The sequence below is a fragment of the Coturnix japonica genome, chromosome 8 (assembly GCF_054131305.1).
Source record: "Coturnix japonica strain WE chromosome 8, WE-NBRP24, whole genome shotgun sequence".
Lineage (NCBI taxonomy): Eukaryota > Metazoa > Chordata > Aves > Galliformes > Phasianidae > Coturnix > Coturnix japonica.
Window position 1 is genome coordinate 6766624 of NC_140670.1, and position 17708 is coordinate 6784331.

Genomic DNA, 17708 nt, shown 5'->3' on the forward strand with positions numbered 1-17708 from the left:
TTACGAACCCCATTATTCTGGATTGTTTACTATTACGGTGTTGCCCACTCAGCACTCAGTAGGACTCCCACCCTTAGAAATGGCCTTCTCTGATTAAGGTTTTAGTGAGCTGTGCCCTGTGCAGAGCAGGACAAAAGCCTCCATCCTGAAAGGCAGCTGCTCAGTAGCTGATCTGAAAACACTGGTGATATCTCAGTCACTTTGCAAGACAGGAAAAAAAGGTCACTTATTCATAATTATTCACTTGTAGGAAACCATGAGCTTTATTGAGGATTGTGGTGTTCAGTGGGAAAAGCTGGCTTTGGCAGCAAGGGATAAAAATAAACTGATGATTCAAGGGCTACCAACAAGGAAACCCTTGTAGATTTGCTTTAACTTGAGTGGGTTATTAAACCGTCATCTGCCTAGGACAAGGGGAAATGGTTTCAAATTAAAAGAGGGGAGGATTGAATATAAGGAAAAAGAAAAATCATGTAAGGTTAGTGAAGCACTGGCACAGCTTGTCTACAGAGTTGGTGGGTGCCCTATCCACGGAGACACTCCAAGTTAGGCTGGATGGGGCACTGAGCACCCATTGGAGCTGTAGGTGTCCCTGTTCATTGCAGGGGAGGTGGTGCAGATAGCCTTTAAGAGTTGTCTTCAAACGATTCTATGATTTATATTGGAGCAGTGCTCCAAATGGAAAGCAAACGCTTCCAGAGCTTCAGAGATGTTTGGTGAAAGCAGTCAGGTTTTCATTTTCATTTTGGTTCTGTGAAGATCTCTATTTTCTGAAATAGAAATATCAAAAGAGTGTGTCTTTCCTGGTGTGAATTCTGACCTGTCTGAAAGCAGCAGCCTGAGATACAGCTGCTGGTCAGCTCATGGTACAGTCTGCATCCATCACAAACAGCATCAACCTTCTGGAGACAGGGAGCCTGGCTGGGCTTGCTGCTCTATGCAGTGTGAGATGCTTGTCCAGAAGGAAGTCTCTGAAATTCATCCTCTATAAAATTCTGATTAGTAAGCTTTCTTTAGGTCAGAACCTACTCTGGGAGAAAGAAAGGTGGCCTAGGTGGAGGTATCTGAATCCTCTGTGAGTTTCTATCTCTGTAATACAGGGTGTATGTTAATGAGCATCGAAAGTGAAAAGCCAGTGGGTTTGTGTCAAAGAGGGATGTAAGTATTCTTTATGCTCAGTTGGAAAGTCCTTTTCTGAAGCATTTATTGCAGAGCTGAAAAAAAAAAAAAATAATAATCCATGAAGGAAAGTAATTTTACCTGGAAAATGATGCCTTAAAAGCTGTTTTCCAATGTACAGTGCTTTTGCTTTTGTCATGGTAAAGATGTTCAGTGTGTTTCGGGGGTCCATCCTCACTTATCCCATCTTTTACTCAGGAAACATTAATTATCCGCAGAAGTGATGGAAATGTTGGCAGTGCTGTTCTTAGCAGGAATTACATGTTTCAATAAGTCATAATTTCTGGTATCCCATTACAGAGACAAGCAGCTGCCTGAACCCTCACAAACAACCTGAGGCAGGCTTTTAGTCACCAGTGCCAACATTCACTTGAGAGGGAAAAAAGGAAACAAAACAACTACAAAACAAACCTTTTTTATTTATTTTTTTCAATTTCTGGCCACTAATTATAATTAAAACCAGACTTTTCTTATTATTTTTTTCCAAACAGATTGGAAAAATCAAAACATTAAGTAGCTTCATTCTCACCACTGGGCTTTTTTGAGAGGCTTTAAGCTGCTGGATGGCAGTCAGGTTTTTGGATGGGTTCTTCTCTTTGTGATTGGTCCCTGTAGCTCTGAAGGCATGAGAACAAGGAGCTGCACATCTCCCTTCAGCCTGCCCCACTTGTTTTCTCTTCTGCTCAGTTAGCAAGCTTCACGCGAAGTAGGTTAATGTTTCCAATGCACAGCAGGCTCCCAAACCAAAGCTTGATCTTTGTTTTAATTTTTTAAGCTGTCAGCAGCCATCCGTTCAATATCTTGTTCTGTCTGTTTACCTAAAACGGGATGTTTTAAAATGACATTCTGAAAGACATAGGTGCTATTTTTAGAGTTCAAAAGGGTTCTTTAAAGCTAATCAGATGATTTGTTTTTTTGTAGTGACAATTGTGATTTGTCTTATTGCTAAATAGGCCTTTACGTGTGAGAATTTGCCTGGGGGGTCATCCAAGGAAAACAGGAGGTGGTGGGACTTGTACCAGAAGGCAAAGGTATTTGGGGGGCAGTCCTCCTTTAATGTTCTCCCCCTCACCCTTTATTCTTGCATCAACTTTTCAGGCTCTTGGGACCTCGGGCCTGGACGCTGGTTGAAGACTCTGCCATAACTGGGATGCCTTCAAGCATTGGACTGCTGGTGGAAATGAGAAACGGGATACAGCGTGGAGGCAGCAAATAACGTATGTGTAAATATACCCTTTTCTTATTTCTTTTAAATTCAGAGATGTCTCGTGTTGCTCTTCCCCTGTGTGGCGGTGACCCGTTACCACACACTCCCGTTACCACTGGCCCTGGCACCCAGCTCCTTGTTACCAAGAGAAGTGTTTCAGTGGGCGTGGTGGTGATGGTTTGACAGCTGAGCTGGATGACCTTTGTGGTTTTCCAGCCTTCACAATTCTGTGACCCTGAGAACCTGCTCCCACCCCTCAGTGCTGCCACTCATCAGTCCATGAGTTCTGGGCAAGTGTCTGTGAAGTTTAGGACTCTTGAAAACTGGGAAGCTACCAAGTGTTTTTTTGGAAGGACAGGACTGTGTCTGAGGCTTCTATTGAAGAGGTGGGCTCATTTGTCAAAAAAAGGGAGGCAATTCCTGGTGGAAAGTGCTCACTGCAGTGTGTCAGGAGCTGGAGACTGAAAACTATTAATGCAAGTATGTGGCCTGGAGGAACAAATATATTGGATGACCTCCTAATGGATGATTTTAAACCTTAAAAAAGTGAGTTTATATTGCTTACATTGCTCCATCTGAGTTATTTGCCTGACTTTGATGAGAATTCTTCTTCCTTCGCTGTCACTGTAGTGAGAAATCACAGGAAATTTCTTCATCAGGGATGGGAAGAGGCTTTATGCTTCAAGTTTTAATATCTTTGCACTTATGAAATATGTTACAACTTGGGTACTTCTCTTGAGAAGCCCTAGAAAGGAGCAGAAGTGGTTTCAGATGCAGCAGGAGAGTTAAATCGACAGTGTTAAGAAAGTAATCTGTGTAAACTGTTTTACAACTGAAGAGTTATGCAAAGCCATATCTTAACTTGGCATCCTGCCCCAAACTGCGCATCCATAAAGTACCACAACCCTGCCTTGACACATTTTATAGTACATTTCAGCTTTGAGAGAAATAAACTAGTTGTTAAAATACTTCTGCAAGTCCTCTGGCGGGTCCCATCAGCCTGTGGACCAGTGGACCTATGAGGCTATCTCAGAGTTATGTAGAAGAGGTCTTTTGGGTTGTGTGCAGGGAGGAGTACTTGCTGTTCGCCATTATGAAGATGTAAAGGGGTGTTACCCATTACCTGCCATGTAGTTTTCCAGGTGATTGCATGGAACTGATGTGACAATTGTACAAAACTGCTACACAGCAGGGTTTGGAGGCTGCAGGCTGATATAAACTATAAGTCATGTGAGCAGTGACAAAGAACTGATCTTGCATATGGTGCATAGTTTGTGGCATCTTAATTTTTAGTGTCAATATTGGAATTCCTTCAGTGGTCAAATACATTTGTACTTTTATGCACGCTAAAGCCCTGTGGGCAAACATACCAGAGCAGGATCCCAATGGTCTAGCAGGGACCAGGCAACGAAAGTGGCTGCCTGGTGCAACCCCCTGCAGCTGGAACAGCTGTGAGATGTTCTGCCCTCTTTGGGAGCTGGGGGTGGGAACCCTCTGCACCTCCACTCCCAAGCCCAGAGAGATCCCACACTGTGCTGGGAGGAGGGCAAGTGGAAAGCTCATGAGTAGGGGGTGTCAAATCCAATTGGTTTTGTTCTATGAAGGGCTTGATCCTCATGGCACTGACATGCTCCTTGCAGTGCAAAAGAGGAACTTGTGTGTGAATTAGAGCAATTTATGCACATTTAGAGAACGTTATGATTCTGTAATTAGATGGACCTCTCTACTGAAAGTGCATGTCAGCAGCTGAAATAGATGAGAAAACCGATGTGCTTTGTGTTGCTCTCTTCCTTTCTGTGCCTTGTAGATCTAGTGCTGTCCAGATGAATGTCTCTCTAGACTTTGTCCCCTAAGAGGCTCTTACCACAACAGCATGCTATTAAGAGGGGCTTTTGATTATTATTTGGAGAGTGTTTGTGTTCTCTGGGATAATGTGGCTCTATAAATGGAATGCTTTTTGCTTTGCTTTTACAATAGTTTTCTGCTTGTAATGAAATAGTTTTTAAATAGTTTCTGGCTTTCAGAAGAGCAAAATACAGCTGCTACTGGCATCTGATTAATTATTGCTATTTTATGATAACTGTAATTAAATTCAGCTAATTCTCCACTGCAATATTTATGGAAAACAAGAAGCAGAAACTTAGTTCAGCGTTGATGCTGGAGGGTATAAGGGCATGGGAGGTAAGTATAAAACCTGCATGGCATGGGCATAGGGGTCTCGTAGAGGGTCTTGGAGCTTCCCTTCTACTCTGCCCTTGGTGCTGTGGAGCCAGCACACGCACACTCATTCCTCACATCTCCCATTTGCCTCTGCTTCTTTTCTTGTGCCAGAAAGGGTGTGTCAGTGGAGAAAAGCTCTCTCAGGGCTCTGGTATAGAAGAGAAAGGTTGCATCTAACTGCTCTGCAAGCACTGCTGCAGGGGTACCTTTCTGACTGGGCAACCATTAGGGAGATTTACAGCCTCTTTGTCTGCCTTTGGTTTAAGATTTAAGAGAAGAAGAGAGAAACATCATTTCCCTGGAGGCTCATCACTGGTGACACTTCCGAAATACGGGAGCTCTGACAAATGGGCATGGCAGCAGTTCATGGGTGTGTGGTAGTTAAAGTGGTGCCACTGCTCTCAGCTCACCACAGCTGTCAGCAATGACAAGAGCATCTCCAAACTGGCTTTCCCTTACATGGCTGTGCCCATCCAAACTCATCACGGCAATTCCTGCAACCAGCTTTCCAAATCAGTAGCTAAGCCACCTCATTTTGTAGCCAAAACACCCCATTTTATTTCTCCTTAGGCAGCTGTTCTTGTAAATCTGAAGTTCTCACTTTGTACCTCCTAAGACTGGAGTGGTGTGTGCTAAGACGTTGCCCAGTGCATGCCCATGGGCATGGCAGGAATGTGCTGCTCTGGTTATGCACTGGGATGTTTGAGTTTGCAGCAGGAGAGGAGTTGGGGCATGCAGTGCTCAGGTGTTCCCGTAGTAGGCAGTGGGGACCCCTGATGAACCCATAGGATATCCTGCCTAAATTCCAGCCATACAGTTCTATCTGGTTGCCATCTACCCTGGTGTCATGTGGGGCTTAAAGTCAGTCTGCTAGAAGTCTTTCAGTAGGCTGTTTTCTAATGCAGACAAAAACAACCCTCCTCTAGGAGGGAAAAAAAACAACAAAAATCCCCAGTCAAATATTTTTTTATAAGCTCGACAATTTTAGAATAGAACATTTCAGTTTTTAGTTGTGGTAATAGCTGCTTTTTTTCCTCTGCTCTACTTTCCCGAGCCTCTCTGCAAAGTTATTGCGTGTGGCTCACAGAAGCACTTGCTTCCCTGAGTTTATTTAGAGCTTTTCCTTGACTAATGCCTTTTGTCACAAGTGACAGTGAAGGACCTGTTTGGTAATAGAGATCAATGGAGATGAAGGTGACATTCCGGAGCAGTGTTTTAAAACTAATGCATTAGTATTTATCTGACCACGGCACCGAGGAGCTCTGGCTCACAGTCTGAGAGCACCGTGACCCTGTAACTTCTATCCCCGCCATCCTCCTCCTAAAATGTACATTTCCCCTCCCTGTCACTCTTCTCCCACCCAGTACTGACTCCTGGCCCATTCCAGAAAGCTCTCTGTCAGCCTGTGTCCCGATGGGTGTGTTTGCAGAAGACTTCTCATGCTGTCTGTAGGATGGTGCCATGCCTCTGCAGGTCACTGTGCTGGCTTTGGCAGGGGCTGTGCCTGGCACAGTGGAAAGAGCTGGGGCATGAAGGGTGTTGCTGCCTTTTGTTCCATACTGAGAGAAGCGTGGGGCTTGCACTGAGCAAATTAAGGAAGTGTGATTTCATGCTCCAGCTCACTCTGTAAATTTGAGTGCACTGATGGTACTTGTGAAAAGTGCTAAAGTGATAGACAGCTAAGAACTTAAGGTCTCCTTTCGCTTGGAAAAATATGTACAGCAGAAGCTAATTGTCATCCTACTTTATATACTCAGCTTTGAGTATATAGTTCAGTTTAGGATTTAATTTGTGTCTTCCTTACTGAGGAATCCAGAAAGGGTGGCAGCTCTCAACTCTGCAGTGGTCTGAGACCACCATGTACTCAAATAAGTTTCCAAGCAGCTGCTGAATTAAAGCTGTACCGGCATTGCTTGGGTTTGAGTAAATATTGACAGCCGTGCATCCAGTTATTCTGCTCCCTCCACATGAGCTCTGCCATCTGTGCCCAGAAGCGCTGGCTTCCAGAGGCTGTTATCTTGACATCCTCTGCACTTAATTCTCGGATAGGAAGGCCAGTTTGGATAATGCGTAATGTAATTATGTATAAAACACAATCTCAGTAACTTCTGTACATAAATGAAATGAAAACATATTAATAATAAGCTACCACGCATTCTCCCTGGTCGTATTGCGCGATGTCACAGCAATGCGTTTAGTGCCAACCAAGCGAAAGAAAGACAGATTGCTTTCCCAGAACCCGCTCAGCTAATGGAGAAAAATCCACCCCAGTCTATGCTCACTCCAGCAGTTTCTCAGAAATATTGATGTCTCAAGCTCTCATGCCTTTATTAAAGTAGATGGTAATGTATTTCAATGGAAAAACAAATCCTGCATTTTAGCATTTGTTGCAGCTGATAGCTACAGTACTGGTTTCAAGCAGAGCATGCTGAGCTAATTACATTTCTTCTAAACACTGTTGATTTCTTGATTGCTAACGTGGTATTTGAAAGTCAGTGATTCTTAAATGTCAGCTTAAGAAACTGTCTTTACCAGTCTGAATCCCCTAAATGCAGGCCTTGTTTTACCAATATTCCCAGAGAAGAATTACTATCTCCACCACTTGGCTTGAGCACGTGTAGTTGGTGGGAGCATGGAAACACAGAACCATCTCATTAATGCTTCATTATTAATCAGTGAAAGATGGATGCAGATCTTGAGGGAACCTCTGAATGGTAAATTCCCTAAGCACTTTGTGTAGCTTCCTTCAAAGCAGGAGCTCCTGGGGAAGATGGACAGCCCTATTAGCGCGTGTGTTGCAGCAGCACTATAGCAGTGAGCTTCCCTGTTAATGTGCTTTTTATGAAAAGGGAAGCAGGCCCAGTACCTGGATAACTCTGAAATGCTGGGTAAACAAAGTGAATATTATTTTATGCTCTGTGCTGCAGTTTTTCTAAGGCTTTGTGGGCACGCTTTTCATATAGTTTGTGGCTGAAGAGTTGCATGAATGCTACCTTTCTCTAAGTTTCCACTTATACATTTGTATTAATTATTTTACTTTGTCACTTGTTTGTTCGTGTTCTGATATTGCGGTGCAATAGTAGCTAAGTCCAGATGTCAGCAGAGACATCTTGGGATGCTGTCAGTGTGAAGCAGGAGCAGGCACTGGGCACCTGAGCTTTGTTTGCGTGGGTTAAGGGGAGAATGAACTCTTTTGAAAGCAGGCCCCCGGTTACTGGTGTGAAAGTACATGGATGAAGTTGGGAGAGGAAATCTGGATAACTGAGTTGTTCTCCAGTCCTTGTTGTAAAGCTGCTTCTTTGGGAGTCTGCTCCTGGGAGCAGCGCTCAAATCCAGTTGCTCTTATACCTGGGACTCTTGATGTTAAGACATTTTTCAAACAATACTGTGATTGCATGCAGAAATTGTTTCTTGTTGTGAGGAAAAAAGCCCCTTTGCTACCTCCAGCAGTATTTCAGACCCTTGGCTGACACAGCCTCCTCTTACTGCCTTAGTTGCAACTGGCAGCTGCATGCAGTAACAGTGTGATGGATAGGCTGACATACAGCAGCAAACCTTGTGAGCACTGCTCTTCACAGTCCTGGCAGTGCCTGCAGCTCTCCAGCCAGCAGTGCAGCACTGTGTGTTTGGGGTACAGCTGGGGCCCAGAGAGCTGAGCTCAACCTCTTGGCAGGAGGTCCAGGTCCCAGTTAGTTGGGGATCTCCAAGCATTGCAGTGGATGCAGCATCCAAGGTGTTTGCTTTCAGCATCTGGCACGTATTGCGAGATGCTGAAGCCAGAGGAATCCCCTCTTGAGTCTGATTCTGTCTCTGTGTGGCTTCCTAAAGCTTTTAGGATGCCTCCTGGCCTAGCTGGCTTGAGCACTGCTGTCCTGGACTGCTGGTGTCATATCTCCTCATTTGGGCTGTCTTTGATTGGGCACTTCATGACCAACTTACTGTCTTAATAACAGGCATTCACATGGCTATGAGCTTTTTGGAGGCGCTTGTTCACACCAGGATGCATCTCGGGAAAGTATCTCATTGCTCAGTCAAACTGTATTCAGGCATGACATTCCAACATCTGCAGATCTGTGACCCTTTTCAGCCCTTACAATGAAAATACTTGGAAGTAGACTGACTGAGGATTGTGTTAAAATTGAAAGTGAGGTTCAGTGTATTCTCACTCATCAGGAAGAACATTTTTTTCATTCAATTAGAAGAAAAAAAGCACATATTTTTGCCTACTTTTATGCCTTATAGGATTTGATTTCTCAGCAGCACAAATCGCATCAGAGACATCCATAAACTATTCACTGCTTTCAGCCCAAATTGGAAAGGCAGCAGGGAAGAACTTGTGTATTTATTTTCTGTTTAACTCTCAGGAGAGAGGCACAAATGTGGGACCTATCATGACTGACATAGCAAGTCATTAGGTAATTATACAGAAACCCCTTTTATTGAAGCGCCTGTGTTAAAATGTGCACGCTAAACAGAATTTTAATAGGCTATGACTCTAAATCCCTAAGCTTCAATTTGGTTGCAGAAAAACTTCCAAGCATTTTCAGTGTTATTTTACAAACACTTCAGACAGATCCCATTATAGAGCAAGAATTTTTGGAGAGAGATGTTATTTTGCTTTGGCCTCAGAGCAAGTGTTTGGTAACATGTTTATCATGACATAAGGTAGTTATGTCTGTGAGCTCTCTCTAGCTTCAGTTGTCCCCTCTGCACCCTCTGCCATGTCACCAGCTCTTTCTGCCATGTCGCTCTGGCACGTCTACTATGGTTTGTTTCCTTCTAGCTGAGGGGGAGATCAAGGCCCTGTTATATTAGTTTGGTGCCTTTCCTGCCATGAGCACCTCTGTCTTGCCTTCCCATCTCCCCACAGGAAGAGGAGATGTTCTCCCTCTTGGGCTTTTCCTTCTCTTAGTGTCGGGAGCATCCTGTAAATCAAACCCTGTGAGCACTCAGCTCACCACAGAATAATTTTAACTCCTAACAGTGCCCAGCACTGTTTGGCAGGTGTGAACTGAGCATTTATCACATGCGTTGACAGCATATGCATGATCTCTTCCTGTAAGCCTAGACGCAAAACTGTTTTTCTGTTCCTTCTTCAAATTCATGAAGGGTCTCTCATTTCTTGATTAAAGGGGTGGGTGTTGTTTTTAAGTAATTGTGAGAAATAATGTGCCTTCCCTAACCTTAAATTTTGCTTAATATGTTTTTTAATTGAGTCTAAACAAGGAAAATAGCATCTTGACTTCAATGAGTTCAGCCATACTGTAAGCCTGGAATGTACAGTATGATAGAAGATATCAGACATCCCTAAATTTAGATGTTGCTACAGTTTTTCATGTAAAACTGCACCCTTGGAATCTTCTACATGGCGTAAATCTTGAGCTGCAGTTGATCATATTTTTATTAACAGTTGTGCAGCAACATAAATATGTATTTTTTGTCCCTCAAGTCAATAAGCACAACCTTCTCTCTGTTGTAAATCTGTCAGGGGTCCTCATGAGACGGCATCTCATATGGCTCCTAGTCTAAGGTGCATGTAGCAGGAGCTTTGTTATGAAAGCAATTGGAGTGACCAACTCTGATGTCTGTGGAATCATTTGTATGAAGGTGAATATTAGAATGGTTTCATATACTGGTAATTGAGGCAGGTGTCTGTATCAAGTGCTTTTGTCTATTAAGTTCCCTTTCTTCTTTACTTTTTCTCATTCCTTTTTCTTCATCCCTAAAGGAATACATAAAGCTTTCCAAGGCTATAAATCTAGGTTGTTTTTTCTTTCCCCTTCTCTTTCTTTGAAGCAAACACGTGATGAAACGCTGCCTCTGCTGGCATTTGCCCACCAGAGTAAACCCTCCCATGAGGATGTTCTTTTAGCTCAGATCCAAATCGATCTTTTGCATGTATAAAATCTGCAGCATCCCATAATACCTATTCATTTTTTTGTGTGTATTAGATGTAAACAGCAACAGATGGAGAGCGTAATAAGCTACAGGAAAATAGGGAAAAGGCATAAAGCATTTACATGGCAAGAAGAGTCAAGGATGTTTGGAAATTACATCTTTTGTGGTAGTTACAGTACCATCATTCTTTCTGTGTGACAGCCACATTTGGTTATTTTGCTCTTCAGAACAACTGCTGAAATCTTTTGATGTATGCCATACAACAATTTTGTTCATACTTCTTCGACATTGGTTTCCCGGCCACATACTGTACATTTGTGAAACAAAGCTCTCAAGCCTCGAAAATGGAATTTCTTCCTTTTCTTTTGGTTCTGCTTGTGGGAAGGGAAGATTTATAGGCATTGAGCAAGCATAGACTGAAACAGCCATTAAATGAAATTCACAAAGAAGAATCGCTCTCTAAAACCTGTAGGTATTATGCTTAATGGACCAGCCGATATTCAAAGAAAATGGGCAAACAAAAGCAAACACTTTTAGGCGGAACTGACCTCTAAATCATAGCTGTGACACACATCTGGGGAACAGAAAGGCAGAGGTGGTCCTTGCCATGGGGTGCCAGGACTGGGGTGCAGGACTTGAGGAGGAGGGGCTGTGCCTGGGCAAGGTGCTGTGGGTGCGTGGGAGCAGGAGAGCGAGCGTGGTGCTGGGAAGCCAGCAGTGGTTGCATTGTAAGGAGAGAGCTGCCAAGAAAGGAGATCTTTTATCTTACAGAACAGAGAAAGGCTGTGTTGTGTCTGTAGTACGGGGAGAGAGAGAAAAGATCCATGAGGAGAAGATAAATGAGAGCAGGGCCTGCCTCATGCCGCCGCTCCTTCTGCAGATAAATGGGCACCTTTACCTCACTCTAAGGTTATCCAGGCTGGGTTATCTTCTCCAGCATCCAGCTGCCTGCCCTCACATTGCCTCAGCATCACAGGTACCAAAAGGTCTGTGCAGAGATTTGCACTGCTGCTGCCAGTGCATTGGGAATTGTTAGTTCAGGATGTTTGCTAGTGGGGGCTGTGCTTGCCAGAGTCAGCTCCACCTGAAACCAAATTTTTCTGGAATTACTTGATGTCCCCAGTGCAGTTTCTTTGATCATCAAAGCCTCAAAAAAAAATAAAAAAAAAAAAGCTGCCTGTTGCTCTATATGCTTTTCTGTTGTTCCCTCAGTAATTCAGCAGGACAAAGTCAGCTGTACCCAAGTAATTTAAGTCAGTACAGTTTTCACTGAAAACCATGAGGAATATGTGAAATGAGTATGGAAAGATGCAGAGGCCCAAACTGCTCGTTCCCTTAATGTCCCTTTTGGGCTCAGGCCATCTACCTTTCAAGCAGATGTTTTCCTCTGCGCACTCATACGGCATAAAATCAAACAGGACCTGGCTCTAAAGTGCCCTTATTATTGGTAAATTGGATCATTTAAACCATTAGCCTAACATATTTAATTTGGCTTTTGCGTTTTCCTTTAAGCACAGGTTTGGTCAGTTTGCTTCATTTCATCCTGTACTTGGCCGTCTGTAATTTTACTCTCAATATCTATGTATGTTTTTATAGTGACTTAGATAAACGTTTCTCAATTGTGGGGATTTTATAAAATCCAAACAAGTAATGCCATTAACCTGAGCCACTCAACAATAATCCTATTAGTTCCCAGTCGCTTTGCTACAAGACTAATTTGTAGTAAAACCCTCACAAATTAACTGTTTCACTGCAGGTCAGTAAATGGGGTCACTTAATTCTCTTCTCCACCCATTGCTGTAGCAGCAGGCCACCAAGAGCCATCAACAACTATTGGATAGTGATGCAGGCATATTCTAGAATGAGGTCCACCTTGAGGACACCAACAGCTACATGCATCAGTGCAGACTTGTGATCTGTGGCTCTGGGCAGCCTGGCGACCCTGCACATAACGGGGTGTTGAAACTGGATGATCTTTGAGGTCCTTTTCAACCCAGGCCATTCTGCCGTTCTATGATCTCACCGGGAAGCATCATGGCTTGGCTCTGGCCACAGGAATGGCTTCTCCAGACACCTTAAGGCCTGGTGAGTTACACTTTATTTTTGCTGTTTGCCTCAATGGAAAACTGTTTTTCTATTCTTTCCTTACTGTTTTGGAAAATACATGACCTAAATTGATCAAACTATACTCGTTTGGCTTAAGACTCAAGTAAGGCTACTGGATTAGGAAACTGAATCAGTATACCTGTATTTCTTACGGAGATTTCTATTAATTGCTTTGCATTTTTACTGAAGGGCGATAACTCTTAAAGCCTTAAAAGTATGGACAAGCTGAAAAGCCAAAGAAGAACTGGTTTGCTGGCATTTTCTGCTTTGCAGGGGTTTTCCTGGGGCTCTCTAGGTGAGTCCTGGCTGATTAATCCTGGATCGCGGGGGTTGCCCAGAACGTCTCTATTCCAGCAATAAGAAGCTCAGCTCTGAGTTTCAGCTGGCATCCCTGAAGAAGTATAGGAGGGAGAAAAGTACCTGGCAAAATAAATGCATTTGGAAAGGGAAAAAGAACTGCCGGCATGAAAATAAATGTGCGAGGAGGAGATGGATATAAAAGAATCATTTAGGTTGGAAAACACGCATAAGATTAAGTCTGTGATGTAGGATAAAAACAGACACAGAGAATAAAGCCAATAGAGAGAATAAGCAGGGAAAAGGAGCAGTGGCAGCACAGGCTGAGGAGGGATATGAGGCACCCAGGAATTTATTATTATTCCACTACGGTACTGCCGTAGGGAAAAAGCAAGGGAGGTAATGACTCGGGACTTTCTCCTTCCCTAAAGCTGTTTATGTCATGGATTATCAATGCCCAGATTGTTCCTTATAATCTCTTCTAGCAAGAATATATTTTCATTTGTCTGTATTTGACTCCTATCTCATGTCTTCTGTTATTATCCTTGTGTTGCCTGCAGTTTGGCTGGAGATACTGCTCTGTTTTCCTCATGAATATGGTTTTGTCTCCCTCTGACTCCGTTAAATATATCTAAGTGTGACCAATATTACTAATGTGGAGAGCTGTGGCACTACGTTAACTCCATAGAAGAAAGCAGCTAAAGCTGTCTGAGGGCTGTGCACACAGAATGAGCAGAAAGATCTCTACAGCACTGCTGTAGGATGGGCGTTACAGGGAATAAAGCAGTTTCAGCAAATTTCAGTAGACATGGATGGCACGGTACTTTAAAGGCACGATGCTATCAATTTAAAGTCTACCAACTTGCCCGTTAAATACAGCCTTTCTTTTAGTGCACAGAGCTAAACTGGCAGAATTCTGGAAACAAAAAACATTAACCCAGCCCTCTTTTCACCACCTATAAATCACATGCAATATCTTTGCATTATGTAGCTTCCATCATGCCCACAATCATGTTACTGGAGCCTGGGCTCAGCATAATCTTTACCCAGCATCTGTCTTATCTTCCACTGTGCTGGAAAACACCCGCACACTTAAATTCAGAAACGATTTTATCCAGAGAGAAATGAGTAGCTATTAGAAATGTCACAGTTCCCTGCCATCCCTCCTGCTCTTAGCTGACAGCAGTGTGCCTGTTCTGGGGGGCATAAAATAGCTGTTCTCCTTACAGCAGATAGGAGCCAAAGGTAGATCTCTGTTGGTGCAGTGGGGAAACCGTGGCACTTGGAGTAGTTGTGAGGTCAACTGTGGCCTTTTTGAGATCTCTGTTTTGGGGGGAATGTATTTCCACTTCAGTATCAGCTAATTAACCCTTAATGAGCTCATTGGCGATGACAGGTTCCTAGTTCTCATTTATCTCCTGTTTTATTGGTTTTATTGCCTACTGTAGGTTTTGCCTATGCTTTAGTTTTCAGGCTGCTTCCCTGACTTCAGAGATCCCATTGCCCCAAGCAAACCTCCAGGTACGCGAGCCTCAGCTGCAGAGACGAAGCCACTAGAAAGGCAAGGTGAAGGAAAGCAGCTCTGTTTTTAAGGTATTTTCTGTCTCTTAGTTTTTTTACCTAAGGTGATAAATGAAATCTAGGGCAGGGAAGGGAGATGAACCTTAACCTTCCATTCAAGCATATTTAACCATAAAACTGCCATTTGTTGTAGCATACACGATGAATGCACAAAAACACCCACTCTCTGCATTGCTCCTCGTGGAGGATTTTACAGTTATGACACCATGCAAGGATCAACTGTTGTGATTTAACTCCCTGAGCCCCACGTAGAGCTGCCCTCAAGGCCAAGATGCCTCATCTGAGCCTATGCAAGAGCACATTGGCTTGTGGTTGGGAGTGCTTTAGGGGGGAGGATGCCAGGGCTGGGAGACAGCTAATGGCTTCCCAACCGCTTGCAGGATGCTGCTCCCAGGCAGTCTTTCTTGGCAGTTTTCACTGTCTCTCTGAAGAAGTTAAGCAATCAGTGCTGGCCACAGAAATTGAACTGCACACAATATTAAAACAGTACAACAGTAACAACTGAACAACAACAACAAAAAAGCCCCACTGTCTGAAGAGGGAGCTGTGCCGGAAAGCTGTGTGGGACAGGCTGGGTGTGACTCATGCCAAATGTCTTTGTGTGCTTCAACCTGCAAGGTACCTGCAGGGAGAACCCACATCATACTATTCCCATAACCTCTGTCCTTCTTGCTTCCCCAGTGCTAACGCAAGGCTCTGAGCTTCCTGGAGGCTGTTCACAAATTCCCATTAACATCAGTGTGTCAGTACCTGAGTTCCTAGTGCAGATGACTGCTTGAATGCCGGGTGCGTTGTTTAACTGGAGGGTGCCCTGCAGCAGGCTCCTTCTAGCATCCCACCCATTCTGTGCCATCCATCCCAGGTTGCATCCCTGCTGCTTGTGCTTATGCTGCAGTGAGGAGGGAGCTCAGCACCTCCCTGCACTCACTGAGGCCTTGCCTGGTGTCTGGGGCACTGACAAAAGCTGTAGGGGAGCTAGATCCTGAGCCAGCAGCTCTCAGAGGGTTTACTTAAACTTGCAGGCTCTCATTCTGATGCAGGATTTCAACCACCTGGATATCTGCTGGGAAAACAACAGCAAATGATCCAGGAGACTGGAAAGAAATCAACTTTTTAGAAAGGCAGGCAGTGACAGGACAAGTGGGAATGGTGTAAACTAGGGGAGGAAGGATTTAGATGTCACAGGGAAGATATTCACAGAGAGGGTGGTGAGATGGTGGAACAGGTTGCCCAGAAAGGTTATGGATGCATCATCCCTGTGTATTCAAGGCAAGGTTGGATGGGGCCCTGTGCATCCTGATACAGCCTTATAGTACTTGACCTACCAGCAATGCCTGCAGCCAGGGGTTGGAACTGAGCATCCTTGAGGTCACTTCCAAGTAAGTTATTCTATGATTCATGGATGCAGGCACAGTTACTCCAAAGGGCTGGAGGTGGCTGAGGTGTCTGTGGCTGAGTGATGCACTGTACACACTGCAAGTACTTCTGCAGTACTAAGAATAAAGGTGGCAATCAACTTGGTTTTCTGAAGAGCATAGTCAGGAATCAGGAGCTCTAAGTGAAAGTAATTAAAGAAGCAAAAATCCAGGCTACAATTACAATTGGTGCAACATGGTCATTTTGGCTTTACTTGTGTCGGTCCATTTAGCTTCAATGACCTTTTTCTCATATTTTCAATGACATTTTCTTTCAGATGCATCTATTTAACACCTTGCCATTTCATATTGTTTGTTATCCAGAGGTTTTTGCATTTTTTTATTCTAACTTCCAAATTATTCAGTACTGTAAAGGAAATAGCTTCCATCCAATGCAGCCTTGAGCTGAAATCAAAGCCACGTAATCTGTCCTCAACTTTATTAAAAAACATAAGGCATCAGCCTTTATGTAGCTCAAATGCCTCTCCTTACATGGTGACATACCGCGTCTGATACCTCTGAATAAACTCCACATGAATTCCTATTCAGTGCACTCAGCATATTGAATATTATTTAATTTTCCCCATGCTGTGTGATTGAATACTCTGGTCATGGAAATGGAGCAGTCATGCAGCCTTGCACTGCTTTACTCTGCTGTCTTGTTTTGTTTTTCCTTGCCACGTCTGAGGATTAAGCACTTGCTATCTCCTTACCGTCGTGGCCAAGAAGAATTTTGTACTTTTTCTGTTCTGTCCTTGAGAAAAAAAGTGTTTTGGTGTAATTAGGAGAGAGGTTAGTGTTGGGGTTAACAAGGGAAATAGTGTTTTCTGTTCAAGCACAAAGCTCTTATTTCTCAAACAAATTCAGGCATCAGCTTCTCTGCAGAAAACCTCCAACTATGTTCATCTGTTTGTAATATCTGTGGCCGGACGTATTGGTTTCAGCAGCTACAGCTGGCTGGGAGGAACACAGAACATACAATGTAAGGGTATCGATATCAGCGTCTCTTTCAGGTACCGTCATCAGAAGGTTGCTCTGTGTGACATACAGACAAAACTTCTGCAGATTAAAGGAAAGATAAACTGTCCAATCATCATTATACACTCAAAGCCACAGATGGGAAAATCGGTGTGTATCAGTTCTGTAGGTCTGTAGGAAATCTGCAGAGGAAACAAATGACCCGCGGTGAAAATGTGTCATACTTTGCAGAATTGGTACCTGGGAGCCATGTGGCCAAACTAGCAGTAAAAATGACCTTTTCTTTTCAGCATGAAATTAGTTTTCTCCTGAAGTATAGAAAAGCGATTTTTAGGCTGTTTTACCACCTGCTCCTCGTCCCTGGGATCTGTGTATTCACTTTTGATTTATGAGGGAAAGCAGGGGGAAATCAGGTGAATTTTAAATGGCATATATCAAGATCATAATGATTTGGTCTTTTTTTTCCTTTCCTTTCTTGCAGGCTATTTTTTAATCCCATTTTTATGCAGTAGCCGAACTGTAACTGCTCGCAAACTGCTTGCAGAGGTTTTTCTGTTACATCTCACCCAGTGTTTTATCGCCGCTCCCCTGTCAAGAAATTCTTTTGCTAAAGAGTAAAAATGAGCTATTGGATATGCAGCGAGGATAACCAGCAGATAATTTGACTGCGGGTCAGATGGGCTGTTTGCCTTCTTCCTTATTTACGCTGATAACTCGTATGCACGTCTGGATATGTGCATGTGAGTGTATTTAATGCTCCCAGAGAATGTCAGCCTAACTCCCCTGTCATCAGACACACTGCGTGGCAGTGGGATAATTTTCCTACT

General features: G+C 43.6%; 1 long non-coding RNA gene across 2 annotated transcripts in view; it reads left to right on the forward strand.

Annotated features, from left to right (window-relative positions):
• Nucleotides 1-2046: 2046 nt before the first annotated feature.
• Nucleotides 2047-17708, forward strand: part of LOC107315542 (uncharacterized) — a 41995-nt gene continuing 26333 nt past the window's right edge. The window contains exons 1-2 of one of the 2 annotated variants that reach the window (XR_014948854.1): nt 2047-2396; nt 14374-14500. This is a non-coding gene — a long non-coding RNA (uncharacterized LOC107315542). Of the gene's footprint in view, nt 2397-12273; nt 12590-14373; nt 14501-17708 lie in introns of those variants that run through there. The other variant, XR_014948853.1, reaches the window with a different exon arrangement.